Source organism: Electrona antarctica (assembly GCF_951216825.1).
Source record: "Electrona antarctica genome assembly, chromosome: 8".
Taxonomy (NCBI): domain Eukaryota; kingdom Metazoa; phylum Chordata; class Actinopteri; order Myctophiformes; family Myctophidae; genus Electrona; species Electrona antarctica.
In genome coordinates this window covers 37,166,731-37,179,908 of record NC_136789.1, presented here as the reverse complement: position 1 = coordinate 37,179,908, position 13,178 = coordinate 37,166,731, and the positions used below count along the sequence as shown (strand labels likewise).

The following is a 13,178-nucleotide window of genomic DNA, read 5'->3' as shown; positions in this document are numbered from 1 at the left end:
CCTGAACAGTGTGTGTTAGGTTTGGGACAGTGAGACTATATTCTCATGGCAGACACCTGAACAGTGTGTGTTAGGTTTGGGACAGTGAGACTATATTCTCATGGCAGAGAAACACCTGAACAGTGTGTGTTAGGTTTGGGACAGTGAGACTATATTCTCATGGCAGACACCTGAACAGTGTGTGTTAGGTTTGGGACAGTGAGACTATATTCTCATGGCAGAGAAACACCTGAACAGTGTGTGTTAGGTTTGGGACAGTGAGACTATATTCTCATGGCAGAGAAACACCTGAACAGTGTGTTAGGTTTGGGACAGATTGGAACAACAGTGCACTCATGACGCCTTATGACGCCTCCCCCTTATCTTAATTTTTTGACAAAAAATGTGGAAGAAATGGACAAGTACATTATTGAGGAAGACAAACATAACATACACATTCACATTGATAGACATAACATGGATGTAATTTTGTAATATCTTGATTTCTAAATGTGATTTATTTTAATATGCTATATGGACTGATTCAACCGCTTCAACATGGTTTATTTGTATTGTACATTTCAACAAGAGAATTCAGTGAGCTTTACATACATTTTGAATTTACTTAAATAATATTTCATCCCCTGCCAGTGAGGTCAATAATTCAGCTCTGCCAGCGAGCTAAATAATTCAGCTCTGCCAGCGAGGTCAATAATTCAGCTCTGCCAGCGAGGTCAATAATTCAGCTCTGCCAGCGAGGTCAATAATTCAGCTCTGCCAGCGAGGTCAATAATTCAGCTCTGCCAGCGAGGTAAATATTTCAGCTCTGCCAGCGAGGTCAATAATTCAGCCTCTGCCAGCGAGGTCAATAATTCAGCTCTGCCAGCGAGGTCAATAATTCAGCTCTGCCAGCGAGGTCAATAATTCAGCCTCTGCCAGCGAGGTCAATAATTCAGCCTCTGCCAGCGAGGTCAATAATTCAGCTCTGCCAGCGAGGTCTTTGGCAGTCAGTGTGTTTGTAACAGTTGGCCGGATGGTCAAGACTCCAAGAATCGACAAAGTGCTACCGCCACAGCCCTTCTCTCTGTTTTTACTCACCACCGCGCAATGTTATTTCAGCTCCGATGGTCACCTCACCACTGGAGCGGTGGTCACCTCACCACCGAAAATCCAGACTATGAATGAGCCTTTACTGGGACTTCACCGTTGACCCATTACACAATGTTAACACACGAACATGGTGAATCTTTCTCATGTGTGTCTTCATTATTCCACTCGTGGTAAAGCGTTTGCTACATACTGTACAAGCGAAGGGCCTTTCACCTGTATGGATCCTGATGTGTTCTTTCAGAGTGTCACCTCGGTTAAAGCGTCGACTACAAAATGTGCAAGCAAAGGGCTTTTCACCAGTATGAATCCTCATGTGTTTTTGTAGATTGTGAGATTGGTTAAAGCTGTGACTGCATACTGTACACGCAAAGGGCTTTTCACCTGTATGAATCAACATGTGTGTTCTCAGAGTTCCAGGTTGTTTAAAGCATTTGCTACATACTGTACAAGCAAAGGGCTTTTCACCTGTATGAACCCTCATGTGATTCTTCATCTGTCCACTAGTGTTAAAGCTTTGACTACATACTGTGCACGCAAAGGGCTTCTCACCTGTATGAATCATCATGTGTGTTTTCAGAGTTCCAGGTTGTTTAAAGCTTTGACTACAAACTGTACAAGAAAAGGGCTTTTCACCTGTATGGATCCTCATGTGTCTTTTCAGAGTTCCAGCCTGTTTAAAGCTTTCACTACATACTGTGCAAGAAAAGGGCTTTTCAACAGTATGAATCATCATGTGTGTTTTCAGAGTTCCAACTTGATTAAAGCTTTGACTACAAACTGTGCAAGCCAAGGACTTTTCACCAGTATGAATCCTCATGTGTGTTTTCAGAGTTTCAATCCATCTAAAGCTTTCACTACAAACTGTACAAGAAAAGGGCTTTTCACCAGTATGAATCCTCATGTGTTTTTTTAGATTGTGAGATTGGTTAAAGCTGTGACTGCATACTGTGCAAGCAAAGGGCTTCTCACCAGTATGAATCCTCATGTGTATTTTCAGAGCTCCAGTATCGTTAAAGCTTCGACTACAAACTGTACAAGCAAAGGGCTTTTCACCAGCATGCATCCTCATGTGCTTCCTCTTTACTCCACTAGTGGTAAAGCATTTGCTACATACTGTACAAGAAAAGGGCTTTTCACCAGTATGGATCCTGATGTGTCCTTTCAGAGTATCAGCTCGGTTAAAGTTTCGACCACAAAATGTGCAAGCAAAGGGCCTTTCACCTGTATGGATCCTCATGTGTTTTTTCAGAGTTCCAGTGTCTTTAAAGCATTTGCTACACACTGTGCAGGAAAAGGGCTTTTCGTCCGTATGAATCCTCATGTGTTTTTTCAGAGCATAATTGAAAGCACAGACCTTTCCACATTCTGTACAACAGAAGCTTTGCTTTCTTGTTTCAGTACTCATGGACGGCTTTTGTTCAAATGATTTCGATGTATGTTCGAGCCTGTTGCTCAAAGGCATTTTTTGTCCTTCCACATGTTGTCTCTTGTGTGATTTCAGTGTGTTTAAAGCTGACTGCTGTCCACTGGTCTCCCGCTCATCACCATCTTCAGCAACAGATTCAGAACAGTGGGAAGGCCAGAAGTCACTGTCATCAGTGCTGTCAGAGTCAGAACGGTGTGGAGGCCAGAAATCACTGTCATCAGTGATGTCAGAGTCATACCAGTGTGAAGAGAGGAGCTGCTCGTCACTAGTTGGTTGTGATGTTCCATCAGCTTGTGTTTTCATGTGTTCCATTGAAGTACTGGCTAGAGGCTCTGACTCTCCATTTTCATCACCATGTTCACTCTTCACTGGTAGTAATGTCAACGATGACTCTGGTCTTTGAAGTAACTCCTCCTGCTGTTCCTCTTTAATCTGTGGAGGTTCTAGTTTCACCTGGACCAGATTGAGACTCATCTCCTCCTGTTCCTCTTTAATCTGTGGAGGTTCTAGTTTCACCTGGACCAGATTGAGACTCATCTCCTGCTGTTCCTCATTAATCTGTGGAGGTTCTAGTTTCACCTGGACCAGACTGGGACTCATCTCCTGCTGTTCCTCTTTAATCTGTGGAGGTTCTAGTTTCACCTGGACTGGTGAAACTAGACTCCTCTCCTGATGTTCAGGGGAAACCTCTTCAGACACTGGAAGGAGTGAGAGACCTAGGAGGAGGAGGAGAGAGAGAGAGAGAGAGGAGGCAACATCAGCTGAGAACAACTTGTTAGCAATGCTAGTTATTGCAAGACCTGGTAAGGACACGCTGTGATTGGCCAGTAGTCACTGTGGTCGACAGTTCTGCACTGTTGAACTTATTCAGATGTGGGTGCCGTCCTCTGGAGATACATCAGTCAGATAGATAGCGCTAAGGCGGCTTGCATGCTGTGGTTTGTTACCAACAGAAATCTGCATGCACAAGGGCTGCAAAGGTAGGCTAATATTTGTGTTTTTTCTTTTTTTTCACCCCTCTCTTTGAAATTAGACTGGGCAAGCTCTAAACTGACAATGGACCCTACGCCGGTGACACACACCACTCACATATTTTAATCATTTATTTATGTCCACATAAGAGATACAATACAAGGACACAAATATTTACAAGGTGCAATCAGAAAATCCCGGACAAATACCCACACATGCAGTGAGGCAACTCAGGCAAGGCACAAGACTCCTGTCCTCTCTCTTCAAAGTTTCCTCCCATAATCTCAACTTGAAAATTACGTTTAAGAAATTTTAATAATTATGTCAACAGGTAAAGTTTGTACACAACGTTGTCAGTAGATAGCTCAGCCTCCGGCAATCTGCAAGCCACAACGCATCGCTGATGCAACGCGGTGTAGGCTTGTAGATCAGCTCTGTTCCCTGCACGTCTATTAAAAGGTTCCATCCATCCGACGTGTCCACACGTCATAAGCAATCCAACCGGCGGGTTGCAATGACGTGTGTACACGTCCTAGGGTGTGTACACGTCCTAGCGCATCTTCAATGATATCGAGTGAATAATATTCTGATTTTTTTCCATTTTTTTATTTTTGAGTTGAGACTCCAAGGCCACCATATGCTTCGCTTTTCGTTCATGCGCGGTTTGATCACTTCCCTGTTTACCGCTGCAGATAGAATGCCTCGTCTCTCCTAATCCAGGGCGCTCTCCGTGGTTTTGATCTGATGGATATACTAAACTCTTCATTTCTGACTTCTCACCTGCCTCTCGTTCAAAAATATGAACGCGAGGGATCATCAGTGACTTTTATCGGATTAACAGCGAGGTGAGCAAGCAATAAAATATTTCAGTTTTTTTCCGGAACCGAAAGGGCGGGGGTGGGGGGGGGGCTTTACGGAGTACAAGTGGCCATGTCTTCCCGGGACCTCAGGGCTCCTATTTTGAAGGAATCCCGGGCTGATTGTGTTAAAAGGGAAGGTTCGGGACCCACCCCTAGTCCTGGAATACGTGGCGCGGACACATTATAAAAACATAACAGTAGTCGTAAAGCCAAGTCCAATCATACAAACTAGTGTTATAGGAAGTGCGAACAATGCAGTCTGGGAACATAAATAATACTCAGTGATGTTTCAACAGTCATCTTGTATCACACCAAGATGCTCCTCATGATGACAATACGTTGTGAATATTCATTTCTCCAGGCTGCAGTGTGCCCTGGAAACATGCCTGACGTTTTGGAAAATGGATGAACCTTCATGAGGTGTAAGAATGCGTGTGTGTGTGTGTGTGTGTGTGTGTGTGTGTGTGTGTGTGTGTGTGTGTGTGTGTGTGTGTGTGTGTGTGCGTGCGTGCGTGCGTAGGGCTCAAAATTGTGAGTTTTGGTCGCAAATGCGTCTGAAATGTAATCTGTGCGACCTAAAACTATATGTGAGAACACCTGTGCTGAGTGACCGCGATAATCCAGCATAGTACTACTACTAATAGTAGTAGTAGTAGGTAGTAATCCATTCTCCTTTTGTGGACGTATACATTGATTGACCCGGATGTAGATCAAAATCTACGGGTTTTGGGGTCCAAGATATACATGGCATTAAATGGAGGATAGTAGCCTAATGCATGGCACACTGGGGGTCCTTGAAGTTAAAATGAGGAGATCATTGCTAGAGCCCTGGGGGTCCCTGGGGGTCCCTGGGGGTCTGTGGCCTAATACGTGTCAATGTGAGGTCCTTGACATCAACAGGTTAATACGTGTCAATGTGAGGTCCTTGACATCAACAGGTTAATACGTGTCAATGTGAGGTCCTTGACATCAACAGGTTAATACGTGTCAATGTGAGGTCCTTGACATCAACAGGTTAATACGTGTCAATGTGAGGTCCTTGACATCAACAGGTTAATACGTGTCAATGTGAGGTCCTTGACATCAACAGGTTAATACGTGTCAATGTGAGGTCCTTGACATCAACAGGTTAATACGTGTCAATGTGAGGTCCTTGACATCAACAGGTTAATACGTGTCAATGTGTGGTCCTTGACATCAACAGGTTAATACGTGTCAATGTGTGGTCCTTGACATCAACAGGTTAATACGTGTCAATGTGAGGTCCTTGACATCAACAGGTTAATACGTGTCAATGTGAGGTCCTTGACATCAACAGGTTAATACGTGTCAATGTGAGGTCCTTGACATCAACAGGTTAATACGTGTCAATGTGAGGTCCTTGACATCAACAGGTTAATACGTGTCAATGTGAGGTCCTTGACATCAACAGGTTAATACGTGTCAATGTGAGGTCCTTGACATCAACAGGTTAATACGTGTCAATGTGAGGTCCTTGACATCAACAGGTTAATACGTGTCAATGTGAGGTCCTTGACATCAACAGGTTAATACGTGTCAATGTGAGGTCCTTGACATCAACAGGTTAATACGTGTCAATGTGAGGTCCTTGACATCAACAGGTTAATACGTGTCAATGTGAGGTCCTTGACATCAACAGGTTAATACGTGTCAATGTGTGGTCCTTGACATCAACAGGTTAATACGTGTCAATGTGTGGTCCTTGACATCAACAGGTTAATACGTGTCAATGTGAGGTCCTTGACATCAACAGGTTAATACGTGTCAATGTGAGGTCCTTGACATCAACAGGTTAATACGTGTCAATGTGAGGTCCTTGACATCAACAGGTTAATACGTGTCAATGTGAGGTCCTTGACATCAACAGGTTAATACGTGTCAATGTGAGGTCCTTGACATCAACAGGTTAATACGTGTCAATGTGAGGTCCTTGACATCAACAGGTTAATACGTGTCAATGTGAGGTCCTTGACATCAACAGGTTAATACGTGTCAATGTGAGGTCCTTGACATCAACAGGTTAATACGTGTCAATGTGAGGTCCTTGACATCAACAGGTTAATACGTGTCAATGTGAGGTCCTTGACATCAACAGGTTAATACGTGTCAATGTGTGGTCCTTGACATCAACAGGTTAATACGTGTCAATGTGTGGTCCTTGACATCAACAGGTTAATACGTGTCAATGTGAGGTCCTTGACATCAACAGGTTAATACGTGTCAATGTGAGGTCCTTGACATCAACAGGTTAATACGTGTCAATGTGAGGTCCTTGACATCAACAGGTTAATACGTGTCAATGTGAGGTCCTTGACATCAACAGGTTAATACGTGTCAATGTGAGGTCCTTGACATCAACAGGTTAATACGTGTCAATGTGAGGTCCTTGACATCAACAGGTTAATACGTGTCAATGTGAGGTCCTTGACATCAACAGGTTAATACGTGTCAATGTGTGGTCCTTGACATGAACAGGTTAATACGTGTCAATGTGAGGTCCTTGACATGAACAGGTTAATACGTGTCAATGTGAGGTCCTTGACATCAACAGGTTAATACGTGTCAATGTGAGGTCCTTGACATCAACAGGTTAATACGTGTCAATGTGAGGTCCTTGACATCAACAGGTTAATACGTGTCAATGTGAGGTCCTTGACATCAACAGGTTAATACGTGTCAATGTGAGGTCCTTGACATCAACAGGTTAATACGTGTCAATGTGAGGTCCTTGACATCAACAGGTTAATACGTGTCAATGTGAGATCCTTGACATCAACAGGTTAATACGTGTCAATGTGTGGTCCTTGACATGAACAGGTTAATACGTGTCAATGTGAGGTCCTTGACATGAACAGGTTAATACGTGTCAATGTGAGGTCCTTGACATCAACAGGTTAATACGTGTCAATGTGAGGTCCTTGACATCAACAGGTTAATACGTGTCAATGTGTGGTCCTTGACATCAACAGGTTAATACGTGTCAATGTGAGGTCCTTGACATGAACAGGTTAATACGTGTCAATGTGAGGTCCTTGACATCAACAGGTTAATACGTGTCAATGTGAGGTCCTTGACATCAACAGGTTAATACGTGTCAATGTGAGGTCCTTGACATCAACAGGTTTGAGGCCAACTGGTGTAGGACACACACACACTCCATCACCCTCACATTTAGTGAACAATGAACCTAAACTCATGCAGGGACGTAGATGACCATTCTGAGGCCCTACTCATAGGATATTTATTTTGAAGCCCTACTCGTAGGATATTTATTTTGTGCTGCCCTCCCTCCCGACAAGAGAACTGCAATTCCTCATGCAGATCGGCTACTTTCGCTGTTTGCGAAGACGCACATACAGCCGCTCGTTATTATGCGGCGAAGCAGTGGAGAATATTATTATGCATTTAAGGGTCGGCTTGGCACTTTTTTGGCACATTTTGTTGCCCCCCTCGGCGTGTTGCCCTACGTGCAGTGCGTATGGCGCGTATAGGTAGCGATGGCACTGATTGCATCCATTTCTAAGGCTACTTTCACCATTTCAAGTTATATTGTTGTTTTTATTAATTAAACGTCGCTAAGATATTGGTGCTGTGGACGTTTTGGGCACAAAATGTGTTAATCCAGAGCGATTTACAGTAAGCAAGAACAACACATGGTAAAGGGCCTTTCAAATGGGGAGCGATAAAACGCGCCTATAGCTCATTTTCAATGAGACCTGCGTTTTTGCTCAGAGAAGTCGCGGCGCGACAACGCAAGCGTATTTACGTGAGCGCGGCCCCGTGAATTTGTTGCGCGCGTGTGCTCGTTACGTGCACACGCCCCCCACGACTCATCAGACCTGGATTCTGTTTAGCTTTATTTTTACGCTTGCGTTGTCGCGCCCCACAGTGGAATATCTATATCTATATAATGAAACTATGCGTATACACTATATATTGCTATGTCTACATAAAGTGCTATTAAAGTTACATAAGTTGAGCCTTTGCATACGCCTGTAAGTGCTACGGGCTAAGATGTCTGAAGAGGTGGGTTTTCAGACTACGGCGGAAGATTGGGAGTAAGTCTGCTAAACGTTTTCTGGTGCTCCTATATTTTTAAACTGGTAGCAACCACCAGTGCTACCAAGTACAAAAGTTAATTTCGAGCCCTGTGTGTGTGTGCACATGTGCGCTACTCACAGGCTGTCTCAGTGCAGTAGGTGGGAGTCATGCAGGCAGCAGTCCTCAAGGGGGCAGCAGAGCTCAGGTCCTGACTCAGGGCTGCTGAGTCCTGACTGGATAGATGGACGTCACTGGTAGACATCTGCCACACACACACACACACACACACACACACACACACACACACACACACACACACACACACACACACACACACACACACACACACACACACACACACACACACACACACACACACACACACACACACACACACACACACACACACACACACACACACACACACACACACACACACACACACACACACACTTTTAGCTGACTCACTCACAATCTTCCGCAGAAGCATGTTGCACTGAGAGCTTGTAGATCTATAGAAGCATGTTGCACTGAGAGCTTGTAGATCTATAGAAGCATGTTGCACTGAGAGCTTGTAGATCTATAGAAGCATGTTGCACAGCCAAACAACTAGATGCAATGACTGAGAGCTTGTAGATCGGCTATTTTCGGTTATAGTTTGCCCATGCACGAAGTGAGTCAGTGGCAAATCGAGTGTCAAAGTGAGTTCAACGTTGTTTAATGCAATCGACCGTAGGCCAACGCTCAACCCTGTTTTAATACAATCGACCGTAGGCCAACGCTCAACCATGTTTTAATGCAATCAACCGCAGGTTGGCTCAACCCTGTTTTATTTGGATCTCATAATAAAACACGTGACCCGAAACTGACCCCATTCTTCTGTGTGTAAGACTAAATATAGGCCTACTGACGATTTCATCAACAAATAAAAACTAGACTAAAATGTTAGTGGACGAGATCCACTATAAGTCATTTTACACTTGGTTGCATGCTAAAAAATAGCCAATCTACAAGCCCACAACGCGCCACAGGCTTGTAGATCTACAAGCCCACAACGCGCCACAGGCTTGTAGATCTATAGAAGCCCACAACGCGCCACAGGCTTGTAGATCTATAGAAGCCCACAACGCGCCACAGGCTTGTAGATCGGCTATAAGCCCACAACGCGCCACAGGCTTGTAGATCTATACAAGCCCACAACGCGCCACAGGCTTGTAGATCTATACAAGCCCACAACGCGCCACAGGCTTGTAGATCGGCTGTATTCAGCCCACAACGCGCCACAGGCTTGTAGATCGGCTATATTCAGCCCACAACGCGCCACAGGCTTGTAGATCGGCTATATTCAGCCCACAACGCGCCACAGGCTTGTAGATCGGCTATATTCAGCAAGTGAATTACAACGGCATCAAGGCCCGCCTAAACACATTTTGTTCGCCTAAATCAACTGTAGATTTAGTAGACTAAAATCTTATAATTAGTCGACTAAAACTAGACTAACACTAAAACAAAGTGAAAACTATTCAAGAGACTGTGACTAAAACAAAAATGTGCTGCCAAAATGAACACTGGTCCAGTGCTAGCCATATGTTTGTAAGTGTCGGGTTCCTAAATCAACACTGGTCCAGTGCTAGCCATATGTTTGTAAGTGTCGGGTTCCTAAATCAACACTGGTCCAGTGCTAGCCATATGTTTGTAAGTGTCGGGTTCCTAAATCAACACTGGTCCAGTGCTAGCCATATGTTTGTAAGTGTCGGGTTCCTAAATCAACACTGGTCCAGTGCTAGCCATATGTTTGTAAGTGTCGGGTTCCTAAATCAACACTGGTCAAGTGCTAGCCATATGTTTGTAAGTGTCGGGTTCCTAAATCAACACTGGTCCAGTGCTAGCCATATGTTTGTAAGTGTCGGGTTCCTAAATCAACACTGGTTCAGTGCTAGCCATATGTTTGTAAGTGTCGGGTTCCTAAATCAACACTGGTCCAGTGCTAGCCATATGTTTGTAAGTGTCGGGTTCCTAAATCAACACTGGTCCAGTGCTAGCCATATGTTTGTAAGTGTCGGGTTCCTAAATCAACACTGGTCCAGTGCTAGCCATATGTTTGTAAGTGTCGGGTTCCTAAACTTACCCGGAAGTTTTAAGAAGCCTGATGTATACATTTATGTGCAGAGTCAGATAATGACATCATTACTGCTGTGAATAACCCTGTATGCAGTTGGTATAGAATAGATTATCTTCCAAACTGTGGAAGCACTGGCAGACTTTTATTTTATTTTGGCATGTTAAGACATTGAAAATCTGTATTTTTTTGTACTGTACTTTGTGTGATCTGTACAGGTTTATATGTATTATTATTCTTCTGTGATATGGATCTACCTTTTCCCCTCACTGTATGTTTCCCCCCCTCTTTTTACCTCCTCTATGATGATTCCCTGTTTTTGTCTATATAGAAGTGTCTATTTGTACGTCTCTAAATGTTATGATGAATTGAACAAGGTGGACCCTCTTGTAAACAAGTGTAATGCTTCATGGTGTCGTCCACTCACAGTTAACAGTCTTTGTATTGAGTTGTGCTTGAAAAGTACTGTAATTCTGCATTTGATTGATTGAAATATGTATTAACAGTTTGCAGAATTACAGCAAACTGTAAATACAGTCAAATACAGTCAAGAATCATAATAAGCCAAGAACCTACAGTATCTATACGTTAAGTTTAACGTTGTAAATGTAACGTTTATGGAGACGTTAACGTTGTAAATGTAGAAAGTGCGTAAAACAGGCTGAAGTTGTGGCTAACGGAGAGCGGCAATAAAACACAATAAACAAACATTCTTATCAACCAAATGGACAATAATAATAAACACAGCTTTGACTCACCGCTTAGTGCAGATATACATTAATAATCACCATGGTTACGCAACGTAAACAAACCCGCAGACCAGAGGTGTTGTTGTGCAGCGTTAGCATTAGCATTAGCATCAGACTCCTCTTCCTCTGCAGGGGAGAGCAATCGATGATCAAAGAGACTCAACAAGCAGATCACAGATTCTATGATTCTTTTAATCTTTCACAGGACGGATGTAGACGGTAGTATCTGTACATACACAATTTGTTATCACGAAACTGTTTGTGATTTAATAGGATTTATTTTAATTTTCATTTCATTTTCTACAACTCATTTACAAATGATGTATCTTAAGACGTCATCAAATCTACAATTCAATTTGCACAAACACATTAGTGACATCTTTTCAACAGATCTCTATCTCTGCCTCACTGAGCACATAACCAACGGGACGTCCATACAACGTCTATACGACCCCAAAACGTACATAACGACGTCCTGAGCACATAACCAACGGGACGTCCATACGACGTCAAACAGACCTCTCTGTAACCACCACCAACCCAGAGCGTCCAGGTCGCCGGCCGTCCCAGCCAGACGTCCATACGACGTCCAAACAACGTCATCGATACGACGTGACAGTCAAACTCAAGATACGACCTGCAGACTCAGTCCGTTGCAAAAAGACGTCCATATGACGTCCATACGACGTTGACAGCTGTGGTTACCAGATCTGCTCGGCTCGGCTGCAAAATGTGCTCGGGTCCTGCGCGCACTACACTGACGTCATCCGTTTCTTCCTAACTTTATTGAACGCCATACCACGGTACAAAACAGCAGTTTTACAGCAGAGGTGATCTTATATAATGCAACACAACATGACTAAACAGATGTATGTTGTGTGTTTAATATGGTATGAAAGACATAGGAGCTAAATCTAGACAAACAGATTGATCCGGGCCCGGGGACCCCTGCAGGGGTCCTGAGGGAGTTCCAGGGGGTCCCCAGCTAGATGAAGGAACCAAGTTAGGAACCCTTATAGTACAGGAAATCTATGGAAAATACAGGATCAACCTCTAACTAATTGCAAAAAAAACGAACTCAGCTGATTTTGCATCTTCAATATATCCTGAATAACAGAAAAAAAGTTGCCTGGAATTGTCTGAGGGGAAAGTGTTGAAAATAGCCTGTACAGTCTGGCCACCATTGACATCCTATTATAAGGTAATATTTTCTAAATGTCCTTATGCTTTAAGTAGCATGTGACATATCAAACTAGGGGGTTTTCATGATGCTGAATCCATTCCAAGCATTAGTTTTGCATAAAAACACTCATTGGGCTAAATTTGGCCATAGCAACTTGCCCAAATGTGCTGACCTCATTACATTTTGGCAAGTTGCTATGGCCAAATTTAGCCCAATGAGTGTTTTATGCAAAACTAATGCTTGGAATGGCTTCAGCATCATGACAACAACCTAGTTTGATATGTCACATGCTACTTAAAGCATAAGGTAATTTAGAAAATATTGCCTTATAATAGGATGTCAATGGTGGCCAGACTGTACAGGCCATTTTCAACACTTTCCCCTCAGACAATTCCAGGCAACTTTCTTTCTGTTATTCAGGATATATTGAAGATGCAAAATCAGTTGAGTTTGGTTTTTTTGCAATTAGTTAGAGGTCAAATTACATTATTACTGGACTATTATGGGTCTGTTTATCTGTCTAACTTGGTTAGAGTTACAGACCGTCAGACCAGTTAAATTACAGTTACAGTTCAATTACAGTGATTTTACAATATAAATCGGGGGTCCCAGAGATAGAAATGCCATTAAATGGGGGTCCATGGACAGAGACCATGGGGGTCCATATAGGTTCTCTTTGAGAGCGGTTTTGAAGGAGTCAAGGGATTTGCATGTCTTA

At 43.3% G+C, this 13,178-nt stretch overlaps 1 long non-coding RNA gene across 2 annotated transcripts; it reads right to left on the bottom strand.

Moving 5' to 3' along the window:
• Positions 1-536: 536 nt before the first annotated feature.
• On the bottom strand, positions 537-12,006 carry LOC306927782. Of its 2 annotated transcripts, none has more exons than XR_013790582.1 (3): positions 11,797-12,006; positions 8,548-8,671; positions 537-3,231 (listed from the first exon to the last, which is right to left on the bottom strand). It is a non-coding gene; the product is annotated as an uncharacterized lncRNA (long non-coding RNA). The 2 variants fall into 2 exon arrangements; XR_013790583.1 differs by lacking the exon at positions 11,797-12,006 and adding an exon at positions 11,287-11,421.
• Positions 12,007-13,178: the final 1,172 nt, after the last annotated feature.